General features: G+C 35.3%; 1 long non-coding RNA gene across 1 annotated transcript; it reads right to left on the bottom strand.

Moving 5' to 3' along the window:
- Positions 1–5,501: 5,501 nt before the first annotated feature.
- On the bottom strand, positions 5,502–9,136 carry LOC149134916 (uncharacterized). The gene is made up of 2 exons (XR_016242101.1): positions 8,981–9,136; positions 5,502–5,792 (listed from the first exon to the last, which is right to left on the bottom strand). It is a non-coding gene; the product is annotated as an uncharacterized LOC149134916 (long non-coding RNA).
- Between the last annotated feature and the right edge of the window lie 3,520 nt (positions 9,137–12,656).

The raw sequence follows: 12,656 nt of genomic DNA, 5'->3' as shown, positions 1-12,656 counted from the left end.
TTATCCCGAACGGGTAGCGCTTCTCGACAGAACTGTCAGGCCAGGGATCTCTGAAAGTTTTCCATAGGTGCGGCCCAAAAGTCATCTTGAACAGTCTGGCCAGGTATTCCTCGTCGACGCCCAGGTTCGCCCCGAGATCGTCGTCGTACCTCCCTCCACTAATCCCCTATAGAATGCGTTAGTTGTGATGCAGTCCTCAAGGTCGACCCGGAACGGTATAATTGCTCGAGAGCAACGCGACACTCGCAGTGCCATTCGCCCTTCCACGGCCTCTTTGTGATCCACGACTGCAGTTCGGTCATGGAGACGAGCTGCGGGAAAGTGCGCCTCACAAACGGTGACCACACCTGTTCACCGTCGTATACGTAGAGCTGGAGATGTCGCAGTCTTAACGCGTGTCTGTGCATTATCAACTACGGCATGCCCGTCCCTCTTTTTAACGGGTGTTGGCAGCAAACGGTTCACCTGACCATCAGAAAACATCCTTTTCCACAAGAAGCGGAAGAGGATGCTTCTAGTTTGGTGATAGTAGGATCGTGACAAAGCACGACGGTCAGGCGGTAGTAGATGACGTAAGCGATGTACGTTTTCGCCACCTCTACCCGACTGTTTAGGGACAGTTTCCTCCCGGCCCATTTCCGGGCGAGAGTGACCACCCTACTCGTTATCTCGTTCCAGTTCTTCACCGTTTATAGGTTCGGACCAAACCAGACTCTGAGCAACTCGACGGGGGCGCTGGTGGACGGCATGGGCTTGCGTCTCCAGGTGCGAAGCCGCAAGCTTACTCACTTTTCCCGGTTGATTTTTCTCCTGTTACTGCTTCGTAGTCTTTCAGTGAAACAAATAATATATTACAGATATAAAAGTTATGTATATATACGTAGATATAAACGCATATAAAAGAGATTTATTGTGTACGATATACACAGTACTACATATATTCCTGCGTATATATGCATACATATATACATATACATATCTATGCATATATAGATATATTTCGTACACACACACCACACACACATACATACATATATTTGTACATCTCTATGTACACAGGGTGTGCGAAAAAAGGATAGAGAGGGGAAGTAAGTTAGTGATTATATTTCCTACATTGTCGTGAACGAAGCTAATCACCAATACACACTGGCTTATTAACGATTTTCGAATATTTAATTCTTTACAATATTTCCCTTTTTTACTCTATATTTGCATTTTGTTTTTTAGTCATATATTTCTCTCTTATTTATTTATTTTTTTCATTTTGTTACCTTTAGAGAATCAACAATAAAATATTGGTTTATTCCTCAAGCATTTTTCGCCTCTTTATTTATTCATAAATTCATTCATGTGTTCTTCAGGGATTAGTTTTCAACGCACTGTGTTAGCTTTCTATAACATTATTGAATTCGGTAATTGTATGGCGCCACGTTTTGGGGAGAAACGCTTCGAAATCACAGCATTTCATTTCAGATAACGAAAATTGAATAGTAAACAGAAAATAACAAGAAATAAAACATCGCAGGTGAAAAAATATATACAGAACTCGCTAATTTTCATGATATTTCGAAAAGTCTTGCTATATTTGCTTTCATTTATTACATTAGACACATAGCTAAAATAAATCCTAAATCCACATGCAAACAATATCTATCATTGGCTTGGATATTTTCAAAGCAGGGTGTTTTTGTTTTTTTTTACATTTTCTATTCAATATCTACTATATTTTGTTTTGTTTTCAAAGCATTAATGTTGTTTTGTTTTACAGTCTTTCTGTGTTTTTTTTTATTATTATTTTTCGAGGCCGTATGAATAGAGAAGGTCATTTGTTTTTCGCATGTGACATCGATCAATCTACCTGCTGATATATCTTGCGTAGAACTTTCAGCCGCAGCGTAACACTATCTCGAATTTCGCTTCTCTAGCTCAGTGCATTCAGATTTTACTCCCACATAATTTCAATTAATAAACCTGTCTGTATGTCTCTCTGTTTGTCTGTCTGTCACTCTCTCTCTCTCTCTCTCTTCCCCCTCTCTCTCTCTATATATATATATATGTGTGTGTGTGTGTATGTATGCTTACATGTCTGTATGTACATACATGCGTAGTATGCCAGTGCTCATAAAAAATGCTGCTAAATGTATCATTGTGTATAGTAATATATAAGTAATTTACAAGAGAAAAGATATAAAGAGTGTTTGATGTCATAAAGATAACAAAAAGTGATGACGTCATCAACGCTCTACACTCAACTGACAATTTGTACTGAAATGCAAGTTTATTGATCTCTACATTAGTTTATTAACCCGGGAAAGCCTAAGCGAAATAATCTCTCTGTCATTCTCTCTCTCTCTCTCAATCTCTCTCTCTCTCTCTCCCTCTCTCTCTCTTAATATATATTTCTTTATTTGAGAATGAAGTCTACGAGTGGTTTCATGTTAAAAGATTAAGAGAATATCAATGTATCTTAACAATTTTTCAAGCCGATCACATGGAGAAAGGCGTTCCCCTCCATTCTGGAAAACGAATGGAGGCTTTCTATTATAGCTTAAGGCCGACCGAAAGCATCGTGAGTAGATTTGGTAGAAAGAACCTGAAAGAATCTAATCAATGGGCTCCCTCCCCCAAATTTCGGGCTATGTGCCTAGTGTAGGAAAGAACATATTTTTGATAGTGGTATGGCTGCCTTATTTATGTAGTGAAATTCCAGTATCCATGAGTGTGGAAAACTGTCGAATGCTTTCTGATAATCAATCCAAGTCATGTTCAGCTTTGTCTTTCTACTGTTACAGTCCTCTATAATTGATCAGTTTACCAGAAGTTGCTCCTTACAACCATACAGCCATCTCCGGTACTCTTTTTGCTTTCCTGGTAAGACATTGTTATTTTCCGGGAGCTTTAAAAGCCGGTGACAGATGTTAGGATCTTGTATGATGTTGACAGGCATGAAATTTGTCTGTAATTTTTTGAGTGTACGGTATCTTTGTTACTGGGAATTAGTGTGGTTTTCCCTTCCAGCATCCAGCTTGGTGTTGATTCTGGCTCATGTATAAATAAATTGAACACAGCCACTAAGTGGTTGTGGGTACTGGTGAGGTGTTTCAACAAGAAGTTTGAGACTTTGTCAATCCCTGGAGTTTTTCCAGCTGCTGGTACTCTTCAGTGTGTCCATGATCTCTTGGCATGTGATGGTGGGCCATATCTGTTGTTCTGTTGTGTTCTTTCTTTCGTTTTCCCTACTAACCCGCTGAGCATTTTTTTTTTTTTGTGGGAGGTGGCTTTGCTCCATATTGCTTCCCAGTATAACTGAATCGCTGATGTTGTCAGCTTGCCATCTATTGATATAGTTCTTTTGCTTAACTTTCTATAAAAACTTATTGCATTTATTTCGAAAAACTTAATTTTATTGGAAGAGGCTTCCCTGTTTTTCAAACCGTTTCACGAAGAAGGTTTTAGCTGCTATGTCCTCCTTATTGTTGTTGTTTTTTTTACCTAACAGATATCTTTTTTATTCTTTATATTGTATTGTTTTGGGATATGCGTCTTTTTTTTAGTTTTCTTATTTGATCACGTTTTCTCTAATTACCAAAGTTACGCTAAGTCTTTCTTTTGTTTCTGAATTTTATTTATTATGTTCTGTTTCCATTTTCGGGTTTGAGATTCGGCTGTTTTTTTTTGTTTTTCCTTTGTAAGGGTTATAGATATTACTAAAGTGGTTGAGTAGATCAAGTCATTTAGTTTTTTGATATCAAGTGTAACTTTTGATATGGTCATTGGTACTGGTAAAGCTCTGTTCCTATCTATTTATCCTTTCATTGAGCTCTTTATTTTTCTCTACCTTGGGGAGACGTTTACGCTGGTCTACATTTATCAAACGTGTAATGTTTAATTCTTCTACTTTTGTTATTTCTCCAGTCGGTTCTTCTCACTCTTCTGTTACTATAATAATAATAATAATAATAATAATAATTATTATTATTATCATTCTCACAGCTTATTTTGCTGGGTATGATGGAAAGTATCAGCTTTCTACAGCCAGCAGACTAAGGTGACACTACTTTACGGGTCATGCCCCAAGAGCCCTGCGAAAAATTCTTGCTGTTCCAAGTAATGCTGATTTTTGTAGGTGTTTAACCTTCACACTTGCACTGATCTTTATCCGCCATGTTAGTAGTTGAGTGCTGATACTTCCAAGTACACCAATTACCATTGCTATCACGTCTACTCTCTTCATTGACTGCAACCTTCGTATTTTCCCCTCCTTATAGTTATAATTGTTTATTTTTTCTTCTTCTTTCGCATTGATCCTGTTGTCGCCGGGCTATGCTATGTCAATTATCGTATATGTTCTTTCTTTTTTATTCAGCGCAGCAAAGGCCGGTTTCCTATGTCTGGTCAGGTGATCGCACTGGATCATTACAACTCACAGGATTTTGCATTTCTAATTTTCGTTGACTTCTTCTAGTGGTGGTTCGTACTACCTCTTTGCTCTTTGTAGGCCGTGATTGCCAGAGAGCTTCCACTGGTTCATTCTTCGGACATTGTCATGACTTCGTTTGTATTCGCGTTGTGCCAATGCGGGCATTTGCTAACGATTTGCCATACCCTTTCACTCCTCTCACCACACATTCTACGTTTGTCGTTATCGGTAATGTTGTCTATTCTGCACTTCATACAATTGGCCCTTAGCACTTGTTCCTGAGTTGCGCATATTAGTGCTTCTCTCTCTATCTTCAGGTCATTCCTCCTCTTCATCCATAGCCACTGGTCCTCTGTATCTGTCTTGGCGTTCACATCTCTTGCAAACTGACTTTACATTTTTCCTTCCATGCTTTTTCTGTTTTTTTTTTTAGTTATACAACTTGAAGTTATGATGACGCCGGCCTTCTTCGTGTCTTTCAACAGTAACTCCACGGCACTTTTTATATACCACCCTAGGCCGTTTTTCTCTGCTTACCTACAATCCTAGTAACTGACTAAACCTCTCCCACCCTTTCTTCTAGAAAAGTACAGCCTATCGGTTTCTCTCTCTGCGTGGAAGTCTCCGTGTAATGTCAAGATTTTTCTGGTCTTGGTATCCATTATTATTATTATTGCACTTCTTCTTATCATTATTATTATTGTTCTTCTTCTTTTTTTTCTTAACCTTATTATTATTATTATTATTATTATTATTATTATTATTATTATTATTATTATTGTTGTTCTTCTTATCATTATTGTTATTAATGTTATCTGCGTAGTGATGTCAAATTTTGCTTCTATCAGAGATGGGTTTTATGTGAGGAGAAGCCATTTGGAGAAGAAATGTAAAAAGAGAAGGAGGAACTCAAAGACTTTGCATCTGCTCTGTATAATGTTAAGAGGAGATTTCCTATTGGAAATTATCCAAAAATTAATATTATTCTCTTAGTTTTACTTGGTTAAATTTTTCAAAATCTCGGCGCTAGACGAAGACACTGCAGCTCAAGGCAACTTACAAAAGCAACAAGAAAAACAACTTTATTAATAATAATCTTTTATTACGTGGATGATAATAAGAGAATGTCATTATATAAAACTTGTTTTCTGTTTCCGTGTGGATTTGCATTTAGAAATTATGTTAAATAGAAACATGCCAAATATTGTGAAGGTAAGGAAGTAATGGACGGTCATAAGAAACGGAAAAACAGCGGCAGCAACATTAAGGAGCAGGATTTCAATGACTTTCAATTGTTCAGTAGTAATATATTTCATAATTCTTGTTTGATTTTCTTACATTTACCTTGATTAGTTCTTCCTCTGCTTTATTGCTAAAAGATGAACATAGTAAGGTTTTTCGTTTAATGGCAATAAGATGGCGTGATTCTAATTACTTAATATCTGAACTGAATTATTGAAATAGGTTGGATATGAACGAATATAAATAATACGAAATAATATTACAAAACATATATAACTTGAATAACAAAATGAAATTAATTTCGAACGACAGCATTAAAAAGTAAAGCAGAGATAAAGGAAACGGAAAAAAATGCATTATAGGTATATGTAGGAATATAAAATAAACACCAACCTATAATTAAATAGACATTATTAATATGCATTTGGTAAAGAAAGCAAAGCACGAATCATAGGAAGTTTAATATTGATATATTTGTTTAGTTATTATTAATCCTATGAATATTATTATTGTTGTGATTTTCGTTATTCTTTTACTTCATCATTATCTTATTCTTCTTCTTATTATTCTTGTTGATGCTCTTGTAGTGGGTGTTGTTGTTTTTCTTCTTCTTGTTATTATTTTTCCAAAGTCGTTATTCATTCCATTCTCAGTTTTATGATCATTTACCGGAGTTTGATGTCTTTAGGAGCAAATTATAACCAGCAATTTTGTGTTCTAAAACCTGTTATATTTATTTTATTCGCCACTTAATCTATATTTCTAACACGCTCTTTTATATTCCAGCTCTTCATAATAACATTTTTTTTTGTTTGTTTTCTCTGCAGTGATTCTGAATTAAGGCTCATTTCTGTTTTGCCGAGCAAGTTTCTAGTCTATTAGTTATCATAGTTGAAAATTATTGTTGATGTTCTTGTTGTTCTGTTTTGTTCTTTACAAACCATGTTATCCCTGATTGAGCAACCGTGTGATCAAAGGTGTTTAAGCTGTGATCAATCGTTTATTTTAAAAGTGTAATTTCAAGCATTACATTAATGTAGCCACACTACACTTTCCATATTTCCCACTCTATACTCACTGCATGATACTGAATATCATAGCCATACTATTCTCGAGTATAGAATAGTTAGCAATAGTATTATTGTGGCAATGCTAGCAACACTATTGCCGCTACGCTATACTATAAAAATAAAAGTATTCATAATGAAAGTAATATTATATATTTCACTTCACTGCATTAACTATCCTACCTATCCTAGCAACGTTATGTTTGCTACAGTGCTCTAGTAACCATACGATGCATTGTACGAACTCTTATGATAAAACTCTCCTTGCTACTCTGTCCTAGATATCGAAGTCTACAACAGCATAATTTTCTCTACTATCCAAGACTATATCAATCTAGCGACTCTAAGTAGGTATTCATACCACATAATCATAACAACAGCTTCGCTACATTATCCTATATTTCATTACTAAGATGTTGGGGGATACAATAATATTGCCGCGTATTTTGCTTAGAATGTATGTTGTATATTCTTCTTTTGTAAGAGGAACCGCATGCAGCCTTGTTCCTTTGCTAGAAATGTTATTATTATTATTGGTGTTACTTCGGTTTGCTTTGATGTCTACCTTTCAACATTTATATTTATTCATTTTGTCTTGTTCTTTCATTCTTAATGTCGCCAGCTATTGCAATACCAACTAGGTATATTTATGTTCATTGCTTTTTACTATAAAACTCTCGTGTCTGCTACTATGTATTTACGGTCGTTTTCAATGAGACAATCCTAAATCATATTGGTTTCTTTAAACGCTATAATACTTGCAGTTTGCTGCCCATACAATTTCTCTGTCCATTCTAATGTATATTTTCGACATAATTTCCAATTGATAATGAAAAGGACAGACATATATATTTTTTGCTGTCTTTCTGGTATAATCGTCTGCATACACCTATAAAATATACCACAAATTCGCCGTTTCCATAATACGGATTCAGGGGTTATGTTTGCATAGTTATTGATCAGATTTCTTCTGACGACTTCTTCCTTTGCCACGAAATCAGTGCTTCTTACGGGGATGTAAAGACGACGATTTTCATTTATGAAAATGATATAACCACATCCACACATTTAGGATTCCACATTTACAAAACTATACAAAACTTTCTTTTGTTGTAAGGAAATCTTTGTTGCAGACTCTTCGAGTCTAATAAATTCTTCAATCTTAATTTCCTATTTCGGTCTTTCTCTTATCGGAGATACCACGCTCTGCATTACATAATAATTTACACTGCAACTCTCAGTCTCACCATATACTTCAATAATACAATCTAACCTCCTGATGACAGACTTGCTTTCGTCACACTTAACCTTCATTTGTACTGCTGCAACAATAATGACAAATTCCCTTCACAAATATCTGGTCTATTCCTGGGGAATATATTCGTTCCGGTTTCTCTTATTGAACATCCGCTAGCCATCCATTTTATGTCATTCATTGTAGTAGCATCAAGTAATAACTACTAGCCAATTCACCCATTATTTCATCCCCAATAATTGTTGTAGATCTTTGCAATTCCGTCTCTTTCCTGCAGTCGTCTGTTTGCAACTGATCGAGAAGAGAATTAAATGTTTCAGTTTAACCGATCTTACAAGACTTGTGCAATACATAGGGACAGCGCTTGTTTTATGCCAAGAACTGAAAAATGATCAAAAAGAGATTAATAATCTACACCCTCTTTTTTTCTAATGTAGAAGCTTCCTCGTTGCTCATTTTATGACGTTCTGTATTACACCTTAAATGAGCATGTATGTTAACTACTTTAATGTTACTTGCATTATAATCTCTGGCAAATGTAATTTGGACGTTTATTATTTTATCTAAATCATCTAAAACTAAGTAAGTTCAGCCTCTTTTTGTTGCTGTTGGTAAGATCGTTATCTTAACCGGCATCGTCAAAACTACCTGTGTCTCTATTCAATTCGATAAGGCAGTTTAAAAGAGAAGTGGATTCCGCAAAACCAACGATCAACACAATTTCCTTGAACGCTGGTCCAAAAACGTATAATTCTAATAAGATATTCTATCAAGGTAGAAAGATAAAAGTGATTCCCCAAAGGTAAGATTTGTAGAATATCTGTAGACGGTTCACCAAATTATGCCCAGTCGATTTAACTAGTGATAGATAATCATCAGCACAACAGCATAAGAGTTAAACATAAGCTTATTAATGACTAAATGGAAATGTAGAGCTACTTTTCCCTTCAAGAAGACAAATTACAAAAAGAACACCTTCCAACAAAAAGTACATACCTGTTTTGAGTGGATTTAAGAAAATCCCAGCATTTCTTTAATACTATTGTTGCCTTCCAGCAAGAGCAGTTTACGGAATCAACATCTCCAGCAACAATGGGATAGAATATTTCATCACAATGAAGATATGATCGCCAATAAAAATAACTGGGTCCATCCTTGATAGCGCTGAATAATAATAATAATAATAATAATAATAATAATAATAATAATAATAATAATAATAATAATAATAATAATAATAGTAATAATAATAATAATAGTAATAATAATAATAATAATAATAATAATAGTAATAATAATAATAATAATAATAATAGTAATAATAATAATAGTAATAATAATAATAATAGTAATAATAAGAGACTGAAGGATTTTTAATTGCTGCACAAGACCAAAGCCTCCCCACCAGAAATTACCAAAAACACATAATGAAAATAAATATAACAAGTAACTGTAGAATATGTGGAGATCGACAAGAAACAATAAATCATATTATCTCTGGCTGCCCAGTCCTGGTTAAGAAGGAATATATTCACAGACACGACAGAGCTGGGACCTATATACACTGGAAGCTATGCCAACATTATGGAATAACAACAGAAAAAAGATGGTATAAACACACGCCAGAAAAGGTCACAGAAAACGAGAAAGCAACCATACTCTGGGATATGCCAATACACACAGATAGAGAAATTAAGGCAAATAGACCAGATATAGTTGTCAAAGATCATGAAGAAAAAAAAATGCTTTCTAATTGATGTATCAATACCAGCAGATGACAACGTTTCTCTAAAAGAAATGGAAAAACTTTCAAAATACAAAGACCTGGAAATAGAGATAACTCGAATGTGGAATCTAAAAACAGAAACAATTCCTATCATAGTAGGTGCCTTAGGTATAATAAAAAAATATTCAGACAAATACATAACAAAAATAGCAGGACTTACAAATATATATAACATACAGAAAATTGCACTACTGGGTACTGCACACATTCTACGCAAAACACTTTCAATACAGTAAACATAAGAGCATCACAGCAAACCACAGCACATACCCAAGTCGCACAGAGCTGCGCTCGGTAGTGAAGTGAAAGCATGTTATAAAAATAAAACTACTGAATAATAATAATAATAATAATTATAATAATAATAATAAGCCAGTGGAATCAATCTGAACGTGCTTACAGTATATGTTACATCATAGCTGGTACGGATGTAGCATCAATATATATTTATCAGTTGATACTGATTTGGAAGAAGATGGGTGTGTACGTGGAACATTTGATATTTATAATCTGCAACGTTGATACCAGTCACCTATTGCCTCATTTAAAGTTTATATCAAACTATGTATATTAAATATATACGATATGAATAAATTTGCCCCAAGCAGACAGGACAAAAATATGAACTTGTCAATGGAAAGGCCGTTGTGAAAGACGTCCATGGGGCACTGACAATGATAGAATGCACTCGAGAAAGTTGGAAGGGGGATACAGAAGAATAAGGAACGTCAAAGCACGTGCTTGTTGTATCAGCGTATGAACCACATTAAGGACGATATTATAATTACACTTTAATAATAAACTATAAACTCACAAGAATGTGTTGGCAACACTGCAGGCATGACTCATCTCTTACCTGCTTAGTAAAATAAGTAACTCTTGTTACTCTAGTAATGTAGACTCTATTTATTGAGGACATCTATACTGTGGTATGCACAACAAATGAGATAAAGTTGCAGTACAGAGGGACAGAGAAAATGTTCAAAACTATCTTGATGAAAACGGAAAAGACTCCATGCAGCAGAGTAAAATCTAGAACTGGTTGAGAAGAAAAACAAAAACGCTAGAAAAGATAAGACCCTGGTGTATCAGTGCGTCGAGAGAGGAGCTGTTACTGATATTTGGGGAGACATTACATGAAGCAAAGCTAACAAAATTGGTGGAGAAAACATTGAATGACTGTTTCGTATTCCGTGCTTATTCAGTGACAATTGTTGGGCTGACAAACAAAATAGTGTAGAAGCGACAGATAACGTGCAGGAATACGAATTGCAGCATCACATGAGATGCAGAGTAGTGACACAACCACAATGCATATACGAGAAACGACCAGAATCATAGATAAAAGAATCGAATCAGAGAAAATTGTCGTGAGTTCAATGTCAAGAAGCAAACATCCATTAAGTCTGAACGAACTTAACAGAAATATAAATGGATGAATATGCAATGTTGAAACCAAATGATTTCTGCATATACACGAGAGCAGATTAAAGAAGTGTTTAAAAAGGGGAGGCATTTTTCCAACCGCACGCATTCAATACAATAAATTGAATAAGGTAACAACGACCAAACTCCACCAGGGTAATCGAACATTAAGGATACTCGATGAAAACTCAATAACGCCAAATACGCCTGTATAATCTGTTTCCTTCAACATAAGTAAACAAAAGACATAGCAATACATTTCGGTTTGAAATATTGGCTGTAGGCCAGCAATTTCAAGGGTACGAGTAGTTGATTTCATTGACCTCAATGCATATCTGTTACATATATTATCGACGCCAAAAGGAAGAAAAGCATAGTAGACCGCGACTGAATATAAACTTAGAACATCAGGACGGGCGAATTGTCCTTAAGCATTTTGTTCGTTGCGATAACGATTCTGCCAGCTCGCTGTCTTAAATATAACAATATATATCGCAAGAGAAACAAAACACAATGAAAGCGAAACAAATGCAGGCCAATGGGCTGACATGATGCACAAGACGGAAAATGTTTTGGTGAATTTAAGATCAATGAGAAAATCGCAGAAATTTTGCGCTTAAAACTTCCAGGTAATACGATAACGGACCGACCTGAACCAGAATGTTTATAGGAGGACGTTTGTCTGTAAGTGTGTAGTTGTATGCGTATGTGTGTGAGGTGGTGCGTATGTGGGAGGGTGTACGTGTGTTGTGAGTATGTGCGTGCGTCGGGATTATAGTTGATCTGGCTGTCCTAAGATATATGAAGATACTAAAATTCATTTTCAGAAATAACTCACATTGTTTTAGATCTGATGTCTCGTCAAAAATGGTAAGGAACAATCTTGTAGAATTAGAATAATAACATGATACATAATATATTAATATAAGATGAAATAATTTCTAAATTTGTCATTATTTTATAGTGGAATAACATTTACTATACCCTCCGGCAATAGATATAAAATCGAACTGTGAATTACTATTTTTTATCAAGACAAAAATGAAATAATTGATGAAGAAATAAAATGTATAAATGCAAATCACAGAAGATTAAATAACCATAACCAAAAGCAGGCAGAGAAATTCTCTAATCAGTGGCTTCTTCGGACAGCCGTCCAGTTGGACTCATCTCACGATAGATATGCTAGCATGCAAAGAATTATATACTGGATATTGTAGTCCGCGATTCAGTGGTATACGAGGTGTTCAGGGCTGAAACACCTTTGATTGGATTACTGATCTTTCAGGCTAAGGTGTACAGAAATCTTAATAGCAACTCTTTTGTCGTATCTCAAGGGTACTCTGATTCATTGTTCGACTGAATAATTAATCAAGCAATCGATGGAATGGTGAAATGGTTAATCAAAACACTAATAAATATAAAGATGTGAAAGAGAACCAGTGTGTGTGTGCGTTTATT

This window comes from Octopus bimaculoides, chromosome 6 (genome assembly GCF_046866305.1).
Source record: "Octopus bimaculoides isolate indiv1 chromosome 6, ASM4686630v1, whole genome shotgun sequence".
Classification (NCBI taxonomy): domain Eukaryota; kingdom Metazoa; phylum Mollusca; class Cephalopoda; order Octopoda; family Octopodidae; genus Octopus; species Octopus bimaculoides.
This window is presented reverse-complemented; position numbering and strand designations above follow the sequence as displayed.